The sequence below is a fragment of the Cydia strobilella genome, chromosome 9 (assembly GCF_947568885.1).
Source record: "Cydia strobilella chromosome 9, ilCydStro3.1, whole genome shotgun sequence".
Lineage (NCBI taxonomy): Eukaryota > Metazoa > Arthropoda > Insecta > Lepidoptera > Tortricidae > Cydia > Cydia strobilella.
The window spans coordinates 9,639,070-9,648,724 of NC_086049.1; the positions used below are offsets into that span (position 1 = coordinate 9,639,070).

At 36.9% G+C, this 9,655-nt stretch overlaps 1 protein-coding gene across 4 annotated transcripts in view; it reads right to left on the bottom strand.

Annotated features, from left to right (window-relative positions):
• Positions 1 to 8,175, bottom strand: part of LOC134744217 (mitochondrial uncoupling protein 4) — a 38,017-nt gene extending 29,842 nt beyond the window's left edge. Inside the window, exon 1 of one of the 4 annotated variants that reach the window (XM_063677942.1) lies at positions 7,952 to 8,175. The gene's annotated coding sequence lies outside the window, so the exon portion shown is untranslated. Of the gene's footprint in view, positions 1 to 1,235; positions 1,257 to 7,875 lie in introns of those variants that run through there. The other 3 variants (XM_063677941.1, XM_063677938.1, XM_063677939.1) reach the window with 3 other exon arrangements.
• Positions 8,176 to 9,655: the final 1,480 nt, after the last annotated feature.

Genomic DNA, 9,655 nt, shown 5'->3' on the forward strand with positions numbered 1-9,655 from the left:
TATGATGCAAGGTATCCCCCCTATCTTAATCTGACGCGCTCGAGTAACTACAAAAATCCCCTCCAATATTCGTGGTTCTTCGTCATTGAAATTGAGGACTTTTACAAATTTAACTGCGGCCAGATCTTTTGCTTAAAAGTTTGTCGACCCCTGCATTAGATGATAGTATGTGTAGGTATCTAGAGTTATTTATAGTCAGGCAATTGATGAAGTAAAATAAATATTAGGCACCCTCTTATATCGCTGCACTTTTTAAGGTTCCGTACCCAAAGGGTAAAAACGGGACCCTATTACTAAGACTCCTGTCCGTCTGTCTGTCACCAGGCTGTATCTCAGGAACCGTGATAGCTAGACAGTTGAAATTTTCAGATGATGTATTTCTGTTGCCGCTATAACAACAAATAGGTACTAAAAAGTACGGAACCCTCGGTGGGCGAGTCCGACTCGCACTTGGCCGGTTTTTGCATTATTTTTGTACCTATCTATAATTGACTTATCACCTTAGCTTTTTCTTAGTAGCTGTACGTCTCAGTGTCCTTTTTTATGTGCGCATAAAGCCCTGTATATGACTTCAAAGATGAGACAGAAAATAATACATTTTAACACATACCTACAATACAATACAAATATTCTTTAACACATATATGTATCACACATATATGTGTGTGTGTGTGTAAGTGTGTATGTAAGTTAAGTATGTATCTTTCACTACTAATACTACTACAGTCCAGGGTTCTTCAAACTAAACTACAGCCGGCCGGAATTCCTGCCGGGGCTGCCGGATTCCCCGAATGCCTGCCAATTTGGCCCGCAAAAGGAGGCAAATTCCATACAGCATACAATCCGAACTGCAAAAAAACCAACCGGCCTGCAAAAACGAAACAAAGTCCTGGTGGTGCCCTCGGGTCAAAGAGTTTGGAGATTTCTGCTATATATCGTTATTTTCGGTGATCCAACAAAGTCGGAACAATCTACCCTAAGAACGTCCAGCCCCGGTCTCCCATAGCTTTTAGGCCCCCTAAATCCATAAACCCCAAATCGATACTGCTCATGTTATAACTTGAAATCTTGAAAAAGCTATTGTCACTATACTTATATGCTCTTGTCACATTGTGTCACGTGTCCCAAGTTTTATTAAGACCTTCGTTTGCTCCGCTATATCGAATACTGAATGTCAACAAACTTTGTTTTGTGTTATCTGATTAGAACAATATTGTTTCTCTACATATACATACCACACACATACATACGTAGCTACACCTCGATATAGGTCGATAACACTTCTGCCGTCTTCTGTGAACAAAAACAAAATTTAATGTTCTAAGAAGACTGGCCTTATTAAGCGCACGTCCCAATCGATAAGTTGGCACCGTGCGAAGTGCATGGTGGGGGTAAGTCAAACGATCGCAGCACATAAGGTAGTAAAAATTGGCAACCAATGGATATTAGCGTCTTTAACATTTCATACTTACAAGTTATATGACTCAAAATGGAACTTTACCTACCTTATTTACGATTACTTCTGAGATATTCATTAAATTGTATGGTGTATGAGACCATTGTAAACTGTAATTTGATAATTATTATTATTATTGTATCCGTGTAAATAGCTTTGTAAATACCACATACTATTATGAAATCTTTTTGTAGAAGATAAGAATGGGTATAATAAGTTATCCTTAAAAGATAGACAATATATAGACATACACTATCGCGGACTTTTTAGGGTTCCGTATTCAAATGGCAAAAAACGGAACCCTTATGGATTCGTCACGTCTGTCTGTCTGCCTGTCTGTCTGTCTGTCCGTCCGTATGTCACAGCCACTTTTTTCCGAAATCATAATAAGAACTATACTGTTGAAACTTGGTAATACGTAGATGTATTCTGTGAACCGCATTAAGATTTTCACACAAAAATAGAAAAATAAAACAATACATTTTGGGGGTTCCCCAATACTTAGAACTGAAACTAAAAAAACATTTACCCTCACTAGCTCGGAAAGCCGTCTCTTATCCCTTAAAACAAGCGGAGAAAAACGCATCTTATCCACTAGTGGGGAAAGTAATTTGACCTTGGATGGAGCGTGTTTAAGAGCTTGACAGATAACAAAACGTAAAACGCTCATAATAATGGTTCGTTCGATATTCATTATCATAAATAAATGGTTTGAGAATTTAATACAAAATACCAAATTTAGCTTTATTCAATGATTTTAAGTACCTTAAACCTTAAACCTTAAATTCCATAAGAAACATTTGTTTTTTAAAATGATTTTGAATGTAATTCTAAACGCACAAGTTGAGTCGATGCAATTTCAAAACGCATCGTCAGAAATGCCAACATTGTCAACAAAACATTTCTCATCGACTCCGACACGTAAAAATACACAACTTCCAGAGTTTTCTGTTGTAATATCGTATTATCGTAAAAAATTAGTGATTCCAGTGATGAAGATGATCTAACGCCTGTGGATGTTGCACTTTCCTTGCTATAGTGAGGGGAAAAGTTTTGTGTTACACACGGGTGCAAATGTATTTTTCAACACACTTGCTCAAAACGACGTTTTTATTCCACCGATTTTTGGCTCATAAACCTAGATATAAAACACGCGTGCTCTTTCAGTGTATTATTCCACTCGCGCTTTTTCATTATATTATCCGACTAAGTTAAGAAGGTAACTGATTGCTAATAATATGCATGGAAAGGGAGCCTTCTTTAATTGGTCGGACTGGCGGGCACCGGAGCGCCCGAGCGCCCGACCGCCTGCGCGGTGCGCGGCCCGCGGCCGCCCGCCGCGGTATTGCATAAGGCTTAACTCACCATACCCTTTGCCAGACGAAACCCTTTGTTTTGGTTTTAAAAACCCTTATATAAAGCTACCACATTTGAGTAATCGGTAGCCCAAATCAGGGACCGGCCCGCTATCCCTTATCGGGGTTTTATAAGGGTATTGCATAAGGCTTAACTCACCATACCCTTTGCCAGACGAAACCCTTTGTTTTGGTTTTAAAAACCCTTATATAAAGCTACCACATTTGAGTAATCGGTAGCCCAAATACCCTTACAAAACCCTTATCATCCGCTCACCAACACCTTGCATATTGCTTATAAGGGTTAGCCTTATAAAGGGCTTCCCTTTTAGCATATAAGCGTGCTAATTTAAGTCGTCTACCTTGTTCATAAAGCACACATTACTTCGAATCCGAGCGATCGTCGGCGGCGACGGCGGCGTTCTTTGACTAGGCACGTATTTTCTTTCCTTTTCATACACTACCGTAGATATATACTAATCCTGTCTCTTTCACGCAAAGGGAAACCTTTATAAAAAGCGCTTAAAGATAAGGGTAACCCTTATTAAGGGCTAGCCTTATTTTTGGTTAGCTTTTCGGTAAGGGTTAGTCAAAGGTAAGGGTATGAATGGGCTTGCAGTTCAAAATGGAAAGTCTTTCAATGTGTTAGCCGTGTTTAAGTGTTGCCCATTGAAAGGGTTTTATCGCGGAAAGGGTTGTCCGGTCCCTGGCCCAAATACCCTTACAAAACCCTTATCATCCGCTCACCAACACCTTGCATATTGCTTATAAGGGTTAGCCTTATAAAGGGCTTCCCTTTTAGCATATAAGTGTGCTAATTTAAGTCGTCTACCTTGTTCATAAAGCACACATTACTTCGAATCCGAGCGATCGTCGGCGGCGACGGCGGCGTTCTTTGACTAGACACGTATTTTCTTTCCTTTTCATACACTACCGTAGATATATACTAATCCTGTCTCTTTCACGCAAAGGGAAACCTTTATAAAAAGCGCTTAAAGATAAGGGTAACCCTTATTAAGAGCTAGCCTTATTTTTGGTTAGCTCTTCGGTAAGGGTTAGTCAAAGGTAAGGGTATGAATGGGCTTGCAGTTCAATAGGGAAAGTCTTTCAATGTGTTAGCCGTGTTTAAGTGTCGCCCATTGAAAGGGTTTTATCGCGGAAAGGGTTGTCCGGTCCCTGGGGCCGGCCGGCAGTATGACAGATGCAACACACAATACTAACTGTTTTAACTATTAAAATTTGATTAATATGAAAGTTTCTTTTTTTTCCGGCAAGTGTGTTAAAAAACGTCGTATGAAACGCGTGTGCATTGGTCATTACACACATCGGCTTTCTTATTGCGCGCTCGCTTACAGCTCGCGCGCACAATATCGCCTCGTGTGTAATGACCAACTTAGCACACTTGTATCATAATGTACTATTACTTCTTGTGTGTTGAAACACTCGCTACACTCAGGATTCTATTTTAGAACCACTTGCTTCGCTCGTGGTTCATCTATAGAATCCTTTCGCTTGCTCGTGTTTCAATTCCACACTCGCGGGTAAAATACAACTTTGCACCCTTCTATAACAAAATAATAAAAGTTTCCTTTTTTGCGTAATGGTACGGAACCCTTAGTGCGCGAGCCCGACTCGCACTTGGCCGGTTTTTTCTCGACTTTGGCACTAAGAAATGAATGTGCATTTCAGAGCAGTGTAGGCAAGGCACAAAGGCCATCCAGTAACAGACTTGGAGCTGTGCCATTTTTGGTTGACATGCAAAGTCGCTCCGAGTGTTGTTTACTTGGAATTCCAGGGATTGCTTCTTTTCTCACGTATTTAGATCTTATAAGTACAAAGTCAAAAGCGATATTTAACCCAAGGTTATCATATAGGTAAATATAATACCTATTAGATATTATATTTGCTTTTAATCAGTTTGTTGGTATACCTACAGATTAATCTTACAGTTGGTACGGATGAGTTTTACAAAACACATAATTCAGATGGGTAGCAAATAACAGTGTACTTACCTACACCTATCGTACATCAAAATCCGTTGCGTAGTTTTAAAGATCTAAGCAGTCATAGGGACAGCCGTCCATCCAGACAGCAGGAAGCGACTTTGTTTTATACTATGTAGTGATATGTACCTAATACCTATCAAAAATCCCCTAAGTAATATTTTTTTTAATACAGTTGCTCAAAAAGTGCTACTTTTCGTGGCTGTTTAGCGTGCGGAAATTTGGTTTTCGCAAACTAGTGCATTTTACTTTTCCAATTTTTTAAAATTTTTACTGGTTCCAATTCATGACTACTTATTGATGAGTGTTAATATTAGTTTCCTTTAAACGTCGTAATCAACATAAAAACCTACTGTTAATGTAAGAATACGAAAAATATGCATATTTCATATTTTATTACTTACCTCTTCATCATTATAAATATTACAACACGTTTATTTTTTAATGTTGAAAAACCGTTCTTAATAAGTTAATTGTCTGAATGGAACGGAACACCTGTCAAAGAAGAGGCGTTTTTTCTTACTGCAAGAATGTTTTAAGTTTCCAAAGGCAACATTCGATATGGTTTTTATAAATATAAGATACACAAATAATCGTAAATAACGATATTTAGGTAATAATAGTACAATGTTTTATATTTACAATTGTTTCTGTCTTATAGAACATGCATTTGAAAAAAAAAACTTTCATTGAAGTGGGTTCAATAATAATAACAAAATCTATTCTAGTCGAACAAAAGCAAAAAAACACCTCTTCGTAATGTCAATGTCAATGATGTCACAGAATATAAAAGTTTCGAATTCCTTACTTGTTGTTTTTCTTATTTTTTTCGCAACTGTATTAAAAAACGTCGTTCGATACACGTGCGGAAATGTCATTCTTCATTCGTCTCGAGTCTTGCCACTCACCTACGGCTCGTGCCAAGATATCTAGGTATTCGTGAAGTTATGACATACTTTTCGCACTAGCATCGAAATATAATTTTATTTACTTATTGGCAACATGCCCCTTCTCGATTGGCAAAACACAATAAAATTTGTGTAGTTATTAGTGTAAAAATATATAACAGAATACCGGTCGAATTCCGCACAATAAATATCGTTTTATTTTTATTTAAAAATAAATTACATGAATGGCAAAAACGACAAAAAAAAATTATACTGTGCGTGAATTTTTTGACACGGGATAAATTTATTAGAAATACCACTTATGTAGATAATAAGAACCAAATAATACCTGCTTACATCTATTTATTTGTTAAATATTCGTTTTTAATTACCCTTTTGCATACCAAATGAGGTTAAACATGTTAACCTTTTTTTTATTTCCCCATCCGCGACCGCAGTCGCCCGGCCCAAAGGCCCCCCTCCCGCACGCACTCAGGTGAACTCTCCCTCATTGAGAGGCCACCCTGTGCGGAACTTTTGTGTTAATTAGTTTAAAATTAAAACCTTAGACAATTTTTTAGAGACGAAATAATATAGTGTAACCCGTTCGAATTAAAAAACCGCAAATCGATGTACAGGTTAGCCGTCTGGCACACGCATACTAGAGGTCAAAATAAATTTTTTGACCCGCAGTTCCTAAAAAAAATTCCCAGGGGGGGAGTGGTAAAACATTATTATTTTTTGTATGGAAAAGAAAAATTGATGAAAAAGCGCAGTTAAAGGGTTAAAGAGGTAATTCCCGTTGGATATATGGATATTACGTATCATTTTATGATTAATATGTAGCGTATCTGCAGTACAGTTCCATAAGTCTCGTTAAATAGGTATTGAAGTAGAACTGTGTCACTTCGTAAAATTTAAAAAAAATTGTTAATGATATTATTTTCAAAATTGCTTTCTTGGGGTTGGATATGAGGATATCACGTATCATTTGTGATATATTGTACAAGAAAAAATCAGCCATATCGTATCTGGACTGGAGGAGCCCAAACTTGGTATGTTTCGAAAATTATTTGTGTTTAAATAAAAATGGCTAAAATGTAACGATGTGATATATTTTTAGAATCGCCTCAAAAAGCCCTTTCGTATGATACCACACACGATAGGTTTTGGATTTTTTTTCCATACAAAAATAAAGTTTTACCACTCCCCCCCCCCCCCCCCGGGAAATTTTTTTAGGAACTGCGGATCAAAAATTTGTTTTGACCTCTAGTATGCGTGTGCCAAACGGCTAATCTGTACATCGATTTGCGGTTTTTCTTTGTAATTGGGGTCGAGCGGCTTCCGCTAATATGTAAATTTCGTATATGTACCTAAATCTTCCACAGCAATCGAGATACGAAAAAAGCATTTTTTAAACAGTTTAAAAAAAAAAACAAATAAATATGCATTCATTTCTTTCAAAATCCTTGAGACAAAAATGGAAATAAAAGATTGAAGAACCGATAGCCGTGTGTCTTATTATAATTCTATAGGTAGGTACTGCAAATTTGCAAAAGTAGGAGATACGATTCAAAACTTGTCAAAAATCAATGAAAACCTCGGGTCCCCCTAGCCCCCTAACTGTAATACAGTAATAACAATAAGGTAAATTCTCTAAAAACTGTATGTTGAAGTTTATTATAATACTTATAGGTATTTCTGTTCTGTCTAACTGCACTAGTTTAATGAAGAAGTTAAATAACTAAATAGGTAGGTATTCGTAACTGTTCTTGATGGTACTTGAAGTAATCAAACGAGGTTTATCTTAATCGACCAACTAATTTACCCAATAGCCCAATACGTATACCTATTTAAGTTATGCAATTTAACTATAATGTGGAACTACAAGAGAAACATGGTGAATCTATCAGAACTATCAAAATATATAATAAACGTTTATTCTGCTCGAAGATTCATTAAACAGGTAGGTAAATAAGATCCAATAACATTACATAAAAATCTGTTACACAACATTAAATTTACGAAACCAATAACAACGGACGTATTTTCTGTTATCTATACGACAGTCAACGTACTTACCTCAGCATGTGGCCAATGACAGCAACGCAACGAAAATATACTCATTCCCCACAAAACCCTGTAATTTCCTAATCGATACTAGAAGATTATACCTACATAAAGCTCAGCAACCAGCAACCAGCTGAGAAATCCTTTATCAGCATTCAAAACACAATGAATTTTCATCACCTGATATTTAAATGTAAACATTGAACTGATTACATCAATGAAAGTAGCACTAGGAGAAAGGGATAGAGTTACGTTTGTGGCCAGGAAGGAAAGAGAAGCACTTGGCCTAAATCCGCGGGGAACCGGCCGCGGCGCGAAAGAGCGCGAAGGCAAGCAAAGAGCGTAGCGTCCGGCTTACATCGCTACCGACTTGTGACTAATTCGTGATTTCATTTCATGTTGAACAGAATATCTGACGCCAGAAAGAACCCAATCATCTATACTATAATCCTACATAATACAATAGCTGTAACCGTACGTAGCGTAGTGACGTCATTTCATTCAAGAAAGCATCGTGTTGGTGAAACCTTTTCATTGAGCTGAGTGGTTGCTTCCATTCCAATGATAACTATTGCAAATTAGATGAACATACTGTGTGATACTGTGCCGCGATCGATCGCGACGTGGAAATAGTTATTTGTTATACAAAGGGTGCAAAGTTGTATTTTACCCGCGAGTGTAGAATTGAAACACGAGAAGTAAAATACATTTGCGCCCGTGTGTAACACAAAACTTTTCACCTCACTATAGCGAGAAAAGTGCAACATCCACAGGCGTTAGATCATCTTCATCACTGGAATCACTCATTTCTTTACGATATTATTACAGAAAACTCTGGAAGTTGTGTATTTTTACGCGAGTCGGTGAAAAAAGGTTTTAAGTAAAAAAATTGTTGACAATGTTGACATTTCTGATGTATGAATAACATTTCTGATGTATGAAATGTCAACGATGCGTTTTGAAATTGCTTCGACTCAACTTGTGCGTTCAGAATTATATTTATCATCATTATAAAAAAAACAAACGTTTCTTATGGAATTTTTTAAGGTTTATGACTTAAAATCATTAAATAAAGCTAAATTTCGTATTTTTTATTAGATTCTCAAACCATTTATTTAATGATAATTAATATCGAACGAACCATTATCATGAGCGTTTTACGTTTTGTTATCTGTACATCTACATCTACATCTACATAAACACGCTCCATCCAAGGTCAAATTACTTTCCCCACTAGTGGATAAAACGCGTTTTTCCCCGCTTGTATTGAAGGATAAACGACAACTTTCCGAGCTAGTGAGGGGAAAATATCTTTTATAAAAACCTTACAAGTTTAATATAAGAAGAACCTACTTTACAGTTAACACTGTTAAGTGTTAACACATTCAATATTAGCTAATAATATTTTGGTAGGGAATCTATTAAAAATACCTACTAAATTCTATTCGTATTTTTGCTAGGTACTTATTGTTTTCAGAAACCCACATTTTCTCTACTAAATATGGGCTAAAGAATGTAAACTAACTACAACAATAAAAAAATCTAATTGAAGGTCATACTTATTTTGAAATAATGAACACAAATAGAACCCTATTGCTTTTGGTCACACATTTCAAGTCACCCTGTATAATTTCATACACCTGTCAACTGTCACGTGTAAAGGTTGTCGAATCCACACAGGGCGACGTTTTTCGGGCATTAGGCGCCATTTATTTATTACGTAAAACGATTTTTGCCAGATTTGGACCCCTCCCTCGCCTATGTAAGAAAAGATAAGAATAGGCCGACCCCACCCCCCTGTTTAATATTCTTACTTGCCCATTTTTGTGATCTTACGTAAGAACTATCAAGACTCCCTCATACCCCCCTGTAAGAAAAAGTAAG